The following is a 15,058-nucleotide window of genomic DNA, read 5'->3' on the forward strand; positions in this document are numbered from 1 at the left end:
CAACTGTTGCTTTTTAATAAGATGATTGCTCTGCAGTGTAAAGATGATTTAGCGTAGCAAGATTTTCAATGTATACCTGGAGGTCAAAATCAGACTCTAAATCCAAAAGCAGAAGGGAGTTACAACAATGGCGAGACTACCTTAGAATGATGTCTCAAGCAACCTTTTGGTGAACTGAGTTCAGAAATATTAGGATTAACCTATGAAAAGACCAAAACTAGGGGCATAAATATAAGGTAGTCACTAATAACCGGAATAAGAAATTGAGCAGAAACTTCTTTGCTCAGAGAGTACTTTTTATTTTTTCATGGGATATGGGCTTATTTATTGCCCATCCCTAGTTGCCCTTAGAAGGTGGTGATGAGCTGCCTTCTTGAACCACTGCAGTCCATATGGTGTAGGTACACCTGCAGTGCTGTTAGGGAGGGAGTTCCAGGATTTTGACCCAGCGACAGTGAAGGAACGGCCGATATAGTTCCGAGCCAGGATGGTGAGTGGCTTGGAGGGGAACTTGCATGGGGTGGTGTTCCCATGTGTCTGCTGCCTTTGTCTTTCTAGATGGTGAGGGTGGTGAGGATGTGTAAGTCACTACCACCTAGCACGTGGAATAGGTGAAGCGAATTGCATAGATCTAATTAGGCAGAAATTAGATAAATACGAGGGAGAAAGGAATGGAAGGATTTTCTGATAGGGTGAGATGAAGAGGGGCGGGCTGCGGCTCTTTTGAGGCACCATCGTGGACCTGTCAGGGCGAAGGGCCTGTTCCTGTGCAGTAAAAGACTCTAATTTTGTGTAACTTCTCAAAAAAAAACAAATGGGACAAAGAACACTACAAACCAAAAGCATACCAACATGTTGGGCTCAATTATTTTGTAAATTTTCATTGTTTCCGTAAATATAGAAACATCTGAAGCGCATGCTTGAAGTGTCTCCGTGGGACTAAAACAATTTAGATTTTATGTTGTTACTATGGAAACATCAGTCGCAGTTAAGGGAATTAACTTCAACTTTCGTGATAATTATAAAGAATTCTACATATGTGCGGATAAAGTATTTTCCTTGTTTACTGCGGATGAGAAAACAAGGAATTTTTTGATCAGGGTTGCTTTTCATCAGGCATGAGGTTATTTCCATTGAGAGACATGGGTCAGCCCTGGTGCAAGATTTAGTGTTGAGCTGAATATCACGTATCATGATTTCTGCGACAGGAAACTATCCCAGCCACAATAACAGAAACATGAGGTAGCTTTACTTTCTGGAGCGCAACAGTTTAACCCGGCATAACCTGACTTTAGATGATGATGTCAGGAGTACTTGCACAGCTGTTGAACAATTACGAGGAAGTTTGAGTTTTTGGGAAAAGGAATTGCTCTGGTTGCTATGCGTGGCACAATAGTAAACAGACCTTTGAAAGATGATGTTATATCGGATTACTCACAGCAGAGAAACAAACCATTCGATTCTGGTCAACACTAGAGGCTGGCCCCTGAGATGAGGGGTTTGTCTTATGAGGAAAGTTTAAACAGGTTGGGCCTATACTCGTTGGAGTTTAGAAGAAAAGAGATGATCTTATTGGAAATTTATAAGATTCTGAGTTGGCTTGACAGGGTGCATGCTGAGAGGACGTTTCCCCTGGTGGGGAAATTGAGAATGAGGGAGCACAGCTTCAAAATAAGGGGCGTTACAAACAGGGGAGTGTTTTCTCTCCGCCTGTCCGTAAACAGAGGTGTTTCAATTTTGGATTAGGCAGTGACGTGTTTCCCCAAACCATCTGTTTGTGAGGTCAATTTTTAAAGTGGCTCACAACAAACCATCTTTAGTGTCAAATCAGAAGTATTGTTTATTCACACATTTAAACCCGGGGAATGGTTGTCACAACTACATACGCACACACAAGCACACAAGAAGGAGATAGGAAAGGGAAGAGTTTTACACCAAAGAATAGCTTAGTTTTAGGTTAACAATCAGTTTCTATGGGTGGGAATTTCTGGTCCTGCCCTTCACGGGAATAGTAAAGCGGGGGATGGAAAATTTGATGGACCAACAAAAGATCTGTTGACTTCAGGTGGGAATTTCCAATCCCACCCTCCCGCCCTATGCCTCTGGCCAAAATTCATTGTTCACTTCAGGAGATAGATGGTGGCTATTAGTGCCTCCGTAGGTATAAGAATGGCTATCTCTCTTTGTTTTAAGTCCAGGCTGGGGAGAGAGACCATTTGCTGTTCCCTTATTTCATTGATTATAATAGGTCCATACAATGATACGTATGAAATTCCACAAGGATGAGGACTGAGCTTTGTTCTGTAATAACTGTTGGAAGGTTCCAGAACTGTAGCCAACTTGAAAATCATATGACCTGTAACAGCCATGTTTTCGGCCCAGCGAAGTCCATTTTTAAATAGGCAGGAAGTAGAGTTTGCTTTGAACAGTTTATTATCTCTTTCATACTTTATGGACATGACAGAGGTCTCCCAATTAAGATGGAGATGAGGAGGAATTTTTTCTCTGTTAGCGTTTGGAATTCTCTACCGCAGAGAGCAATGGGGGCTGGGTCACTGAATACATTCAAGGCTGAGTTAGACAGATTTTTGATTGACAAGGGAGTCGAGGATTATGGGGGACAGGCACGCAAGTGGAGTTAAGGCCACAATCAGATCAGCCATGGTCTTATTGAATAGGCTTGAGGGGCCAAATGGCCTACTCTTGCTCCAAATTCTTATGCTCTTATATTCTTATCCATGCAGGTATCCAAGCAAGCCCCTTCTCACACCAACTTAATCTCACCCTACCAGCATCTCTTTCTATTCCCTTCTCCCTGTCTAGCTTCCACTTAGATCTATTTATGCCATTAGCCTCAACTACTCCATACAGTAGCAGGTTCCACATTCTCTCCTTTCTCTGCGTAAAGACATTTCTCCTGAATTCCGTACTGGATTTACTAATGTCTATCCTCATGCTTTTGTGTATCTGTGGCAGGTTCAAAGATGTCAGCATTCTATTTTTCATACAACAGTAGATATACAACAGAATAAATGTGTTTTGGCACCTGGTACTGAGGGCAGAGTTGCAGGTACCATCTTTTAGATGAGACCTTAAGCCAAGATGGACAGTAAAAGATCCCCAGCTCCATTTTGAAGAAGAGTAGCGGGATTTACCCCAGTGCCCTGGCCAATGAATATCCCTTAAATGACATCACGGGAGCAGGTTATCAGGTCGTTATCGCATTGCTGTTAGTGGGAGTTTGCTTTGCGCAAATTGGCTGCCGTGTTTTCTACATTACAACAGTGACCGCACTTCAAAAAGCAGTTTGGGATGCCCGTGGTCACAGGAGGCGCTATATAAATGCAAGTCTCTCTTTTCCTTGATTCGAAGACGCTGTCATTAAGGTGAAGGCGGTCCTTATTAGATCCATGCAAGTTGCTCCCACAGCCAACCTGCCTTAAAGTTGCCGAGAGGTTTTGCAATCTGTTGATGAACTGGGGTGCAGATTCCCTGGTAATAATCAAATTACACTTGACAGAGCGTTATGGGATTATTTTCATCGTTAAAGCAGGGAATGTTACTTGCTGGGGAATGAAATGAATCCTTGATGGCAGTTTTAAGAGTGATGGAACCAGGCGGGTGGATCGAGTTAAAATAAGGATCAGCAATGGTCTAACTGAATGATGGAACAGGCTCGAGGGGCTGAATGACCTCCTCCTGTTCCCATGCTACAAACATTCTTCCAAATTTCTCCAGCTTATATTGCAGGGCGCTGCCAAAGCAGACAGAACATCAGAAATCACAAGAAAGATCAGCTGTGTAAACATCTTTTCCCCTTCACAACTATGTGGTCATATGGGCCCCATATAAAACTCACATGTTTGAGAGCTATCAACTCTTGTATTACTTCTTTGGCTTACAAGGACAGAGAAAGAATGGGGTGTTATTTATTAGAGCGTGAATGTGATTATTTTTTGCTGGTTGTATTGTAAAGGAATGTAAATATGTGTTGCTCCTGATTGTGTTTTTTCTCTAATTTGCAAGAACCCCGAGGCCTGGAAGTCTACAAGAAAAACTATTCAGCCTAGGTTTCCAACCATTCTTTCAAATACAACAGCAACCAGTTTATAATTATATAGCACCTTTAACGTAATGAAATGATTCACAGGAGCATTATAAAACAAAGTATGACACCGAGCCACCTGAGGAGATATCAGGTCAGGTGATCAAAAGAGGTAGGTTTTAAGGAGTGTGTTAAAAGAGGAAAGCAAGATGGGGAGGTGTAAGGAGGATATTCCAGAACGTGGGGCCCAGGCAACTGAAGACGTGGCCACCAATGGTGGAGCAATTATAATTGGGAATGGGCAAGTGGCCAGAATTAGAGGAGTGCAGAGATCTCAGAGGGCTGTGGATCTGGAGGAGATTGCAGAGGTACGGAGGGGCCAGGTTATGGAGGGATTTGAAAACAAGGATGAGAATTTTTAAAACAATCATGATGTTGCTTGACTGGGAGCCAATGTAGATCCATGAATGGAGGGGATGTTAGGCGAATGGGACCTGGTACAAGTTAAGAGTTGGACTGCAGAGTTTTGGATGACCTCAAGTTTCCAGAGGGTGTAATGTGGGAGAGCAGCCAGGAGTGCATTGGAATAGTCAGGTCTCAAGGTAATGATTGAGGTGTTCAGAAGCCGATGAGCTGAGACAGGGATGAAGTCAGGCAATGTCATGGAGGTGGAAAAAGGCAGTCTTAGGAATGGCAAAAATATGAAGTCGGAAGCTCATTTTGGGGTCAAAAGTGACACCAAGGTTGCAAACAGACTGGCTTAATCTCAGACAGGGAGAGGGATGGAATTTGCGTAGCTAGGAATGGGGTTTGGAGCAGGAACTGAAAACTATGGCTTGACTTTTCCCAATATTCAATTTGAGGACAATTCTGCTCATCCAGTACTGGATGTTGGATAAGGAACTTAGCAACAGTGGCGGAGTTGAGAGAGGTCATGGTGAGGTAGAGATGGGTGACGGCAAAACTATCAATGTGGCTTCGGATGATGTCGCTGAGATTAACCACAACCCGGAACATGAAACCAGATAATAACACAATGAATAGCTTGTAAGTGTGTAGTAATTGGGCATAGAAACAATGCCTGGAATTTAGTCTAGAGGTGAGTTCTGTGTGGTGCGAGGGGGTTGCTATTGGATAATGGGTTTCCCTAACATCTGCAGAATTTAACTGCAGGGCTGTTTAACATATTTTTACTGTGGGGTTCCCAAATACAGGCAGACTGTTGAGTAGCTGGAGGGCTTTCGTGCAGGGAAACACAAGGTTGAAGCCTACAAGAGTAGGTAGGGGACTAAGAGTGGTCACGTGCAGCAGGAGGGGGTGTTGGGTCCTGATCACAAGGGGGTATTGTCAGAAAGATGGTGACCTATTGGTAATGTCACTGGACTAGTAATCCAGAGGCCCAGGCTAATGCTCTGGGGACACAGGTTCAAATCCCACCAAGGCAGCTGATAGAATTTAAATTCATTTAATAAATCTGAAATGTAAAGCCAGTCTCAGTAATGGTGAGCATAGTGGGTCAAAATCCTTCCTAACAGCACTGTGGGTATACCTACAGCACATGGACTGCAGTGGTTCAAGAAGGCAGCTCACCACCTTCTCAAGGGCTACTAGGGATGGGCAATAAATGCTGGCCCAGCCAGTGAAGCCCACATCCAATGAATTAAAAAAAAACTTTTTTTTAGTTTTTAAAAACCCATCTGGTTCACTAATGTCCTTTTGGGAAGGAAATCTGCCATCCTCACCTGGTCCGGCCTACATGTGGCTCCAGATCCACAGCAATGTGGTTGACTCTTAACTGCCCTCTGAAGTGTTCAAGGGCAATATTAGGGATGGACAACAAATGCTGGGCAACAATCCTGGCATTACCAGCAATGTCCATATCCCATGAAAGAATAAAAAAAGTACAATGACGTCTCTGGACGGGGAGGTCCTGTCAGTGGGTGGGGGGTGGTCGGAGGATGGTTTGTCACAGATTGTGGTGGGGTGGGGGGGTGAAGTTACTGGGTAGCCTGTTGGGCCTGGAAGATGCATTCCTGCTCCTCCTGACCCACAAGCAGTGCTTGAAAGGCATTTACCTCATAGATTTAGGCCTTCTTTCCTCCTTACAGCTGCCGGGTTTCTCGAGGCCTAAGAAACCTTGCCCTCTATGGTTAAAAAATTGATAGCTTGATTGTTAAAATGAGGTTCAAGCAGCCTCGTTATAATATTGAAGTGATCAGTTCCTGTCACAGAGTTTTTTGCTTTTTGGATTCAGCCCAACGATGTGACCTTTTTAGGCAGAACTGATGCAGGATGTCTCCTTCTAATGTTAATCTGCCTTTCCCCATTCAGGCTGCCGACTGAGCCAAGGCTTCACTTGTGCAGTGAAAACAAGTGAGATAAGAGGCAGTATCAATCTTTAAAAAAAAGGTTTAGAAAATTGCAAGGAAATGCAGAAATTTCAGGAGGACTGAAGTAACAGAGGGGCACAGGGGAAGTGATAAGAGAGAATATAAAAAATAATAATTGCAAAGCATAACAAAGATAGCAGCAATAGTTTGAGGAATGTGGGCCCATTAAGGGCAATTGCAGGTGAGATTATAATGGATAATAACAGGCTTGTTAAATGAATACACAGAATACCAGTAGTAAAAGGGAACCTAAAAAATGCCAACGGGATGAACTTACTGGATTGGATATAAGTTAAAAAAAGGTATGTCACAAATAAAGGATGTGTCGGGTTCAATTATGAAGAATGGTTGCACACATTTGTTTCTATTCCTTGAATTTAGAAGAATGAGGGGCAACCTTATTGAAGCATATAAGATCCTGACAGGGTGATGCAGAGAGGATGTTTCCCCTTGGGGGAGAAATCTAGTACTAGAGGACACAGTTTAAAAATAATGGGTCTCCCATTCAAGATGGAGACAAGGAGAAATATTATCTCTCTGGGGTGTTGTAAGTGTTTGGAATTCTCTACTGCTGAGAGCAGCGGAGGTTGGGTCACTGAACATATTCAAGGCTGAGTTAGACAGATTTTCGATCAACAAGGGAGTCAAAGGTTATCAAGCACAGGCAGGAAAATAGAGTTGAGATCACGATCAGATCAGCCGTGATCTTACAGAATGGTGGAGCAGGCTTGAAGGGCCAAATAGCCCACTCCTGCTCTTACTTCTTGTGTTTGTGCTCTTATGATCTAATTAAAGTGTTTAAAATGATTAAAGGGTTTGACAGGGTAAGTTCCAGTGGGGCTATTTTCCCTGGTTGGTTTGGGAGGATGGGGGCTGAGTCCAGAACAAGGGGGCATAACGTTAAAATTAGAGCCATTCCCTTTAGGAGAGAATCAGGAAGCACTTTTTTTGCAATAAAGGTAGTGGAAATCTTGAAAAAGCTCTCTCAGGAGATTGGGCCAAATGAAATTTTCAAGACTGATATTGAGGAGTAAGGGCATCAAAGGATATGAAGTAAGGGCAGGTAAGTGGAGTTGGGATACAGATCGGATATAGGGCGGAATCATCCGGTCACGTTGCTGGTGGGCATCAAGGTGGGCGTTGGATCGGAACGGACAATATGGCCAGAAGGTGGAAAACTGATTTCACGCTGAATAAATTGACCAGCCATGTTGGTGTGACTTCAGAATGGTGACCTTCACAGCTGCCTTTATAGGGAGGGAACCTGGCGAGCTGAACTTCAAGGGGAACTCAGAGGTGAGTGCACACAACCTTGCGCAGCGCTCATGAGCATCGCCCATGGGGCATCAGGGAAGAGGCGAGTGCATTCCGGGGGTGGGGGGTGGGGCACCGGAAAGTCACTTTTTCCTGGCAGGCTTTCAGTGTGGTGCCTAGGCAAGGGCTCCAGTGCAGGTCAGGTCAGGGGAGGTGGGGGTTCGGGGGTTCGGGGGGTGAGGGAAGTGGCCACACACTTGGTAAATCTTGTCAAAGTGATCATTCTTCCACAGCTGAGACCGTTCAGCAGCAGCTCCATTGATTCACTTGAAGTCGGGCTTCTGAAGCTTTCCTGCCCACTCAAGCAACGTAAAAGCACGAATGTGTCACCAAATGCCCCAGAACCTTTCACTCCTCGGGTGCAGACTGCAAATTAATGTGTGTTTTAGGGGGCAGCAGAACAATTGGCCGAATGGGCAAGTCATACAATCCCCTTGCTAAAGCTGGCCATGGAGCAGTCACTGGTGGAGGCGCTCACAGCCCCTTGCAATGTCTTCATTAGGGTTTGGACCAGTCTTCCTCAGGGTCTATAGACGCCATCTGTCATTCCTGCTGATGACTGAGAACCAGGGTCACCGAAGACTGCGCATGTCTAGAGAAGTGGTCGGTCACATATGCCACCTGCTGCAAGGTTTGGTGCCACGGGGACATGGAGGACATGCCAGTGGCTGTGATAGTGGCCGCAGTGCTCAAATTTTATGCCAGTGGCTCCTTCCAGAGCTCCTCAGGTGACCTGTGCGGGATCTCACAAGCCTCCACACACAAATGTATCCAGGAGGTCACAGATGCCATCTTCGCGGAGGCATTTCACCTGAGATCAGGAAAGCCAGGAAGCAAGAGCACTGGGGTTTGTGCAGATCTCAGGTTTTCCACAGGTGCAGGGTGTCATCCACTGCCCTCACGTGACACTTAGATCTCCATGGCAACAAGCACTCAACTACGTCAACCACAAGGGCTTCCGCTCACTGAATGTTCAGCTGATCTGCGACTGATCTGTGCACAATTCCCAGGGAGCGTCCACGACTCCTACATCCTTAGCAGGTCTCAGACCCCTAACATCTTCCAGAGTCCAGAGAGCCTGCAGGGTTGGCTCCTCGGGGACAAGGGATACCCACAGTGGACATGGCTGATGATGCTTGTGTGACAGCCTCAGACAGCAGCAGAGTGACGGTTATTATGCCGCGATCTGGACTTTGGTGGAGCAAACTATAGGCGTTTTGAAAATGAGGTTCTGGTACCTCGACAGGTCCAGTGGAGACAGTAATACAGTCCCCAGGGGGTGTCCCACATCATTGTTGTTTGCTGCGTGCTACACAACCTGGCGCTGCAATGGGGCAGGTCCTGGCTGAGGAGGAGATGGAAGAGCTACCCGACTCCTCCAATAGGGAGGACGTTGAAGCGGATGATGATAATGTGGTCCTCAAAGGTGAGGATGCTGGTGATGAGGCCATCGCACTGGTCAGACGAAGCAGGAATGCTCGGGAGGTCCTCATGGCCTCAAGATTCGTGGAGGGTGATAACGAGATGCAGTGAGGACAGTCCTGACATCCTCACCTTGCGTCTGTGAACGTTTGACTCCTGTGTAGCTGATGGCAGCAGCGCCCATGCCCTCAGTGCACAGGCTCATGTCATGGAGACACAGCAGAGGCCCTAATAGTCACTCGATTGTAGGAGGATGATGATGATATGTGGTGAGGACACTCTATAACTCTTCACATAGCCCTGGACTGAGCCACTTGCCTTTATCTTGTGCAGGAACCAAAGTTTCACATCTGAGTGACACGAACACTGGTCCTAATAACAAAAAGCTATAGGCAAGGAGACATTCTTGGGAGTTTATTTATAATAGTGAACAGTTTATGCAGAAGTGATTAACACCCGTGCCCCAGGCCATGCAACTACATCTTCTTACCACTCCTAACCCTGCCGTTACATGTTGGTGCTCCGCTGACGGAAGTTAAGGCAGCCTGCTGACTGCTAAGCCCTGTCTCTTATGGCCTTGATGGATGTGCTCTGGAGGGCTGAGACCTGGGGGGCCCCGGCCTGCTTTGAGTGTCCTGCTGTGGGCCAGCTGCATCCTGCTCGGCCCGTGGAGTTGAGAGATGGGGGTCACAGGAAGAGGGGATTTGGATTGGCTGGACATTCCCGGAGTCACCTGGGTGGATGGCCCCGGGGTGTCGAGCTGCTGGTGCTCCTCCCTATGGGTGCCCTATGGCCTCTGGCTGACTCCTTGAGGAGAAGAGGAGAAGGTGAAGCTGGAGTGAGATTGGTCTGCCCCACGCCCCTCTTGTGTTGACACTGTTGGAGGCCAACTATGGCAACAACGATGGAGTTGAGCCCACGCAACAGTGCAGGACTGATGTTCTGGCGGTCGCTGTCCTACCAATGTTGACCTCAGTGCATTGGCATGCCGACTCTGTTGCCTCAGACTGAAGGTGGATGGAATCGTCCATTGTGCCTTGCAATCTGAGGAGTGCAGCGGACATCCCCTCCTGATGCTCTCAAGCTTGCCTTTGCACTCCAGCAACTGAGGCTTGACTGAGTCCAGAGGCTTCTCATCTGACTCGGACTCAGCAGATTTCTGGCCTTCAGCAGTCCTCTGAGGGCCGGACACCTGGGAAGTCCCTGCCTCCACCTGCTGCGGATCAGACAGTGCAATGTGCTCACCTGATTGTGATCCCGAGGTTACTCTAGCGCTAGGTCCCACCGAGGTGTGTGTCTCTGTGCTAGTGGAGGGTGTGGGTGAGCGCTGTGACGGGTCTTCAGTTAGGGTGTCATCAGATTCTTTTTCCAAGGTGTCTTCAGGACGTGAGTCGAGGACTTGGGTCATGGACACCCTCAGCTGTTTCACAAATGTGCCTGAGAAAACAAGGAGAGATAATTGGTGCATGGCAGGGGACTGCGGAACAGGGGAACTCACTCATAGTATGGTTGTCTGATGGATGTTCCATTGCTGGATCTCACTTGGTTGAGCACCGCCGACATCACCATCAGTACAGGAACGGTCCAGATCCTCACCGGCCAGCTGGATGGCTCTATTTTCAAAGCCTGTGAGGACCTTGATGTCGGGCATTCCTACACCGGTCTGTGATCTCTCCATTTTGTGTGCCAGCTTGTCCTGCATGAATAGGTGGAGAGAGTGAAAATTGGACGCCTGCCAGGCCAGATCAGAAAGATGCCTGGCCTGTGTGGGTAGTGAGTGGTGCCATCGACAGGATGAGGACACAATCCTCAGGGCAGATGAAGGTGTGTTTGAGAGAGTGAATGGTAATGTCCCTTGAACTGGCAGTGAGTGAGATCCCTGTGGATGTGTGATGGGTTTGTGAGTGTGTGAGTTGAGAATGATGAGAAGAGTGAATTACCCTGGCGTAACGGAGAAGATCATTCATCCTCTTTTGGCACTGGGTGGCTGTGCTCTTTTGCCAGGTGTTGGTGCTGACCAACACTGCCACCACCTCCTATGCTGGATTGGTGATCTTGCTTGCCGGCCTTCGCCCAGACCTAAGACTAGACTCTAAGGGATTGAAATTTGGAAAAAATGCTGGAAAAGCACCCTAATCAAGGAAACGATGACCATTCAGTTCATATGTAAGTGTTCTCTATACTGGCAGAACGTTTTGAGAACTGCTTTTCTTCTCTGAGTGATCTGAAGCTCTTCCTCTCATTGCTGTTCAATCCATTTGAATTTGATCTGAGCAAATGTGGCGTAGAATGTCAGAGGCTCGGGGCTGATAAAAGGAAGTTTGAACAGGAATTAATTCATGGAGTGAAAAAAAACAGAGTTAACGTTTTGAGTCCTTATGACTCTTCTTCAGATGCTGTTAGACCAGCTGAGATTTCCCAGCATTTTCTGTTTTTGTTTCAGTTTTCCAGCATCCGCAGTATTTTACTTTTACCTAGGAATTGATTCATGTTCGTGCCCTGGGTGAAGATGAAATTAACCAGAAAGGGATGCGACATCTTTGGTTGAATACCCTGGTCCTGTTCTCCGGCATTGCATTGGAAGGCTGATGTCAATCCTTGGATCGACATCCACATGCAAGCAGGCTTTTTCTGCTATGGGGCACATCAAATGCAAGAAGCACAACAGCTAATGGATGGAAACCTCAATGCTGAATTGCGGAGTGTCTGCACATCCCTGAATCCTAATCTATTAAAGCTTGTGGAGGACAGATCCAACCAAAAGTTGCACTATGAAGTAAGGGAAGGGTAAATATTTCTTTTGCTTTTACCGTTTGAAGCTGATGACAGTTCTATTAATATATGAATGATTAAGCATTTTCTAGAACTCATTATGAAATATGCGGTGTGTATTTAATCTTACTCATGGGGTCATGGTTAGTGCACGTGCCCGATTTCAGCCTTGTGGCCCACTGAGATGAAGGAAGGCCCCTCCCGTGGCCCACTCACTAGCTTAGGTTGCCCATCACTGGCTTAGAGAATGCTTGCTCTGTGCAGGGGCGCCCTTCAAATATGGCGCTCGGACTATTGAAGGCTTGGAGGTGTCAGCGGACAGGCGAATCAGAGGCTGCTCCACCAGCGACCCAGCATGTTTCCCATGAATGCCTTATTAATGAAGTGGAATGCGCCGGGAAGGGGACGACATGGCGTGAAAACCTACCATTGCGGGCAGTGGGTAAAATGACTTTTTTCATGCCTGCTACCGCACTTAGTACAAACCTGGGACGATGCTGCCCATAATCTATTTGAATGGTGGAACAGGCTTAAGGGGCGGAATGGCCTCCTCCTGTTCCTATATTCTTAGACCAGCTGTGTATTACAAGAATATCCTTTTTCCATTTGCAGCATTCTAAGTTTTCTTTTTCATATCTCCACTGGGATTTCTTTACTGGCAAGGTATTAAGACAAAATTACATAGCAGATAGTAAAAGTCATGGAATTAATGCAGGAATCCTCAGTTCATTTTGTTTTGCCAAGTGAGGGCTTATAGTATTAGTCAACAGTGATTTAACTCCCATACTGCCACAGCAAGTGTAACTTTATGCAAAAGAACAATTATAACATTAACGGTTACTGGCAGACTAATGCATGTGTGTGTGTGTGTGTGTGTGTGTGTGTGTTTGTTTGTGTGTACATGGGCGGAATCGTCCGTGCCCGGTGGCGTTGGGTGTGCTCAGAAGCTTGAGCGGACAGTATGGCGAGAAGGCCAGGAATCAGTTTCACGCTGTTGTGAAACCAGTTTGTGATCGTCCACTCTGCCGTCAATGGCGGGCTGCATTTCCCACCGTCGGACATCAAGTTGAGGCGACTTGGGTTGGGAGTGGGTGTTGTTAAAGGCTGCCCTTGGTTGGGGTGACTTGGGGGCTGGGAGCAAGGACTGCCCTATGGGCGAAAGTGGTGCACAAAGACGTGCGGGGTGGGGGCAAGGCAGCAGCCATGTATTAAGGAAACATTATATAAAGCGACCATTTCTCTGCAGCTGAGACAGTTCAGATGCAGCCAGATTGACATGCGTGGAGTTGGGTCTCTAGCTTATCTGCCCACTCAAGCAATGTGGAGGCGTGAAAGCGCCACTGTCATGAAAATGTAATAATTTTCATAATACTATTGTGATTTATTGTAAAGGTAGGTTAATAGGGGGTTTGGATTTGTTTCTCTATGTGAGGTTTTGTGTATTTGTTAGGGTTTTATCTGAATTGCAGACAGCTAGTCTGGAGCCTTTGAGTTATCAGAAGGGAAGCTAGGTTTAAAATGCTAAATATGTAAACATGGCTGAAGTTTTAGAATGTGAGGTGTGAAGAACATTTGAATTTTTAGATAAACCAGAGTCGTGAATTTCAAAGAGATGGTAAGATGTTACACCCAGCTAACAGAGGCTAAGCCAAACAGTGTGTTTATTTTTCCCAAAGATTACTGATAATATGAGTACCATGGAAGATTTATATTATGGAAAGAGTAAAGTTGCAAAGACATATTGGGACCAATGCGATTTACATTAAAATGGCAGAAACCTGTATAAAGGAGATGAGGTTATGTGTAAGGAGGAAGCCATTCGAAGGTCTTAAAAAGTGTGAAAAGCCGCCAGCCTCTAAATACCAAGCTGCTGTCTCCAGGAACTGAAACTAAGAGAATCATTTTAAATATCACTGTCCAGGGTATTTGCCTGGGTCTGTTTAAATCTATCTTGTTTTACTGTTGCCTTAATGGAGGTGTAACTGGGAGCTAGATTAATTAGGGGAGCTAGGAGTTATCATAGTAGTAATTTGTAGACCAATGTATGTGCTTAAAATCATTTCTTTTATTAATAAATATTTAATTTAGTTTTGTAAAAAAAAACCTCGAAGACTCAGTGGTCTTATTACTACTGAATTTAAGCCACGCATCTCAAAAAAAAAATGCAAATTGCAAAACATTTGTGGCAGCTGTTTCAGGTTTCCCTCTGGGATTTGAGCAGCTCAGCATTTACCATCCACTGTGCCATAACAGCCACCAAGTGCTCCAGAGCTTTTCACCCTTGGGCACAGACTGCAAACTGATGAGCATTTTAGTGGACTGCAGAACAGTTGGATGACTGGGCACGTTGTACAACCTCCATGCTGAAGCTCACCTTGGAGCAGTCACTGGTGGAGGTGCTAACAGCCCCTTGAAATGTCAGCATCCCGGTTTGGACCAGTCTCCCCCGTGGTTCAAGCTGTTGGTGCAGCCTTGCAGTGTGGGTTAGAAGAATGCCTGCGCCTGAGCTGAGACCACAGCATGCGGTCCAATGGGCAAGGCTGCTGCCAAACGGGTAGAGTGGAGCGGAGGTGGGTGGGGTTTCAGGCAGTGCACTAAACTCTGGCCATCCAAGTGGTGGCCAGCACTCTCCAGGGTGTGTTAGGGCCTTCAGACTTAACCAAGACAGGTTCTTATTGCATCCATGTGAACCCACATGTCTCTCTTTGTCATCCTGCAGGAGGATTACATCAGGAGCATGGAGCCTGCTGAACTAGCTGTATACTTTGTGGTGTACAGAGGGCAAAGACAATGGAGAAGAGAGTGATGGATCCGCCTGGCTGTGTGGAGGGAGGAGCAGCACCCTCAGGAAGAAAGGGCAGCTGGAGCATTCCACACGCTGATAAGCCATAGCGAGCCATTGCTGTCGGTACCTAGCTAGACTCATGGACTATAGACGCCACCTTTTACTGCTGCAGATAACCGAGAACCAGTGTCACCGAAGAATGTGTATGTCTAAGGAACTTGGTCAGATCTTCCAGCTGCTGCAGGATTTGGCGCCATGAGGACATGGAGAGCATCCACTGCCTGTGGCTGTGAAAGTCACTGCTGTGCACAATTCCTATGCCAATGGCTC

This window comes from Carcharodon carcharias, chromosome 4, assembly GCF_017639515.1.
Source record: "Carcharodon carcharias isolate sCarCar2 chromosome 4, sCarCar2.pri, whole genome shotgun sequence".
Classification (NCBI taxonomy): Eukaryota; Metazoa; Chordata; class Chondrichthyes; order Lamniformes; family Lamnidae; genus Carcharodon; species Carcharodon carcharias.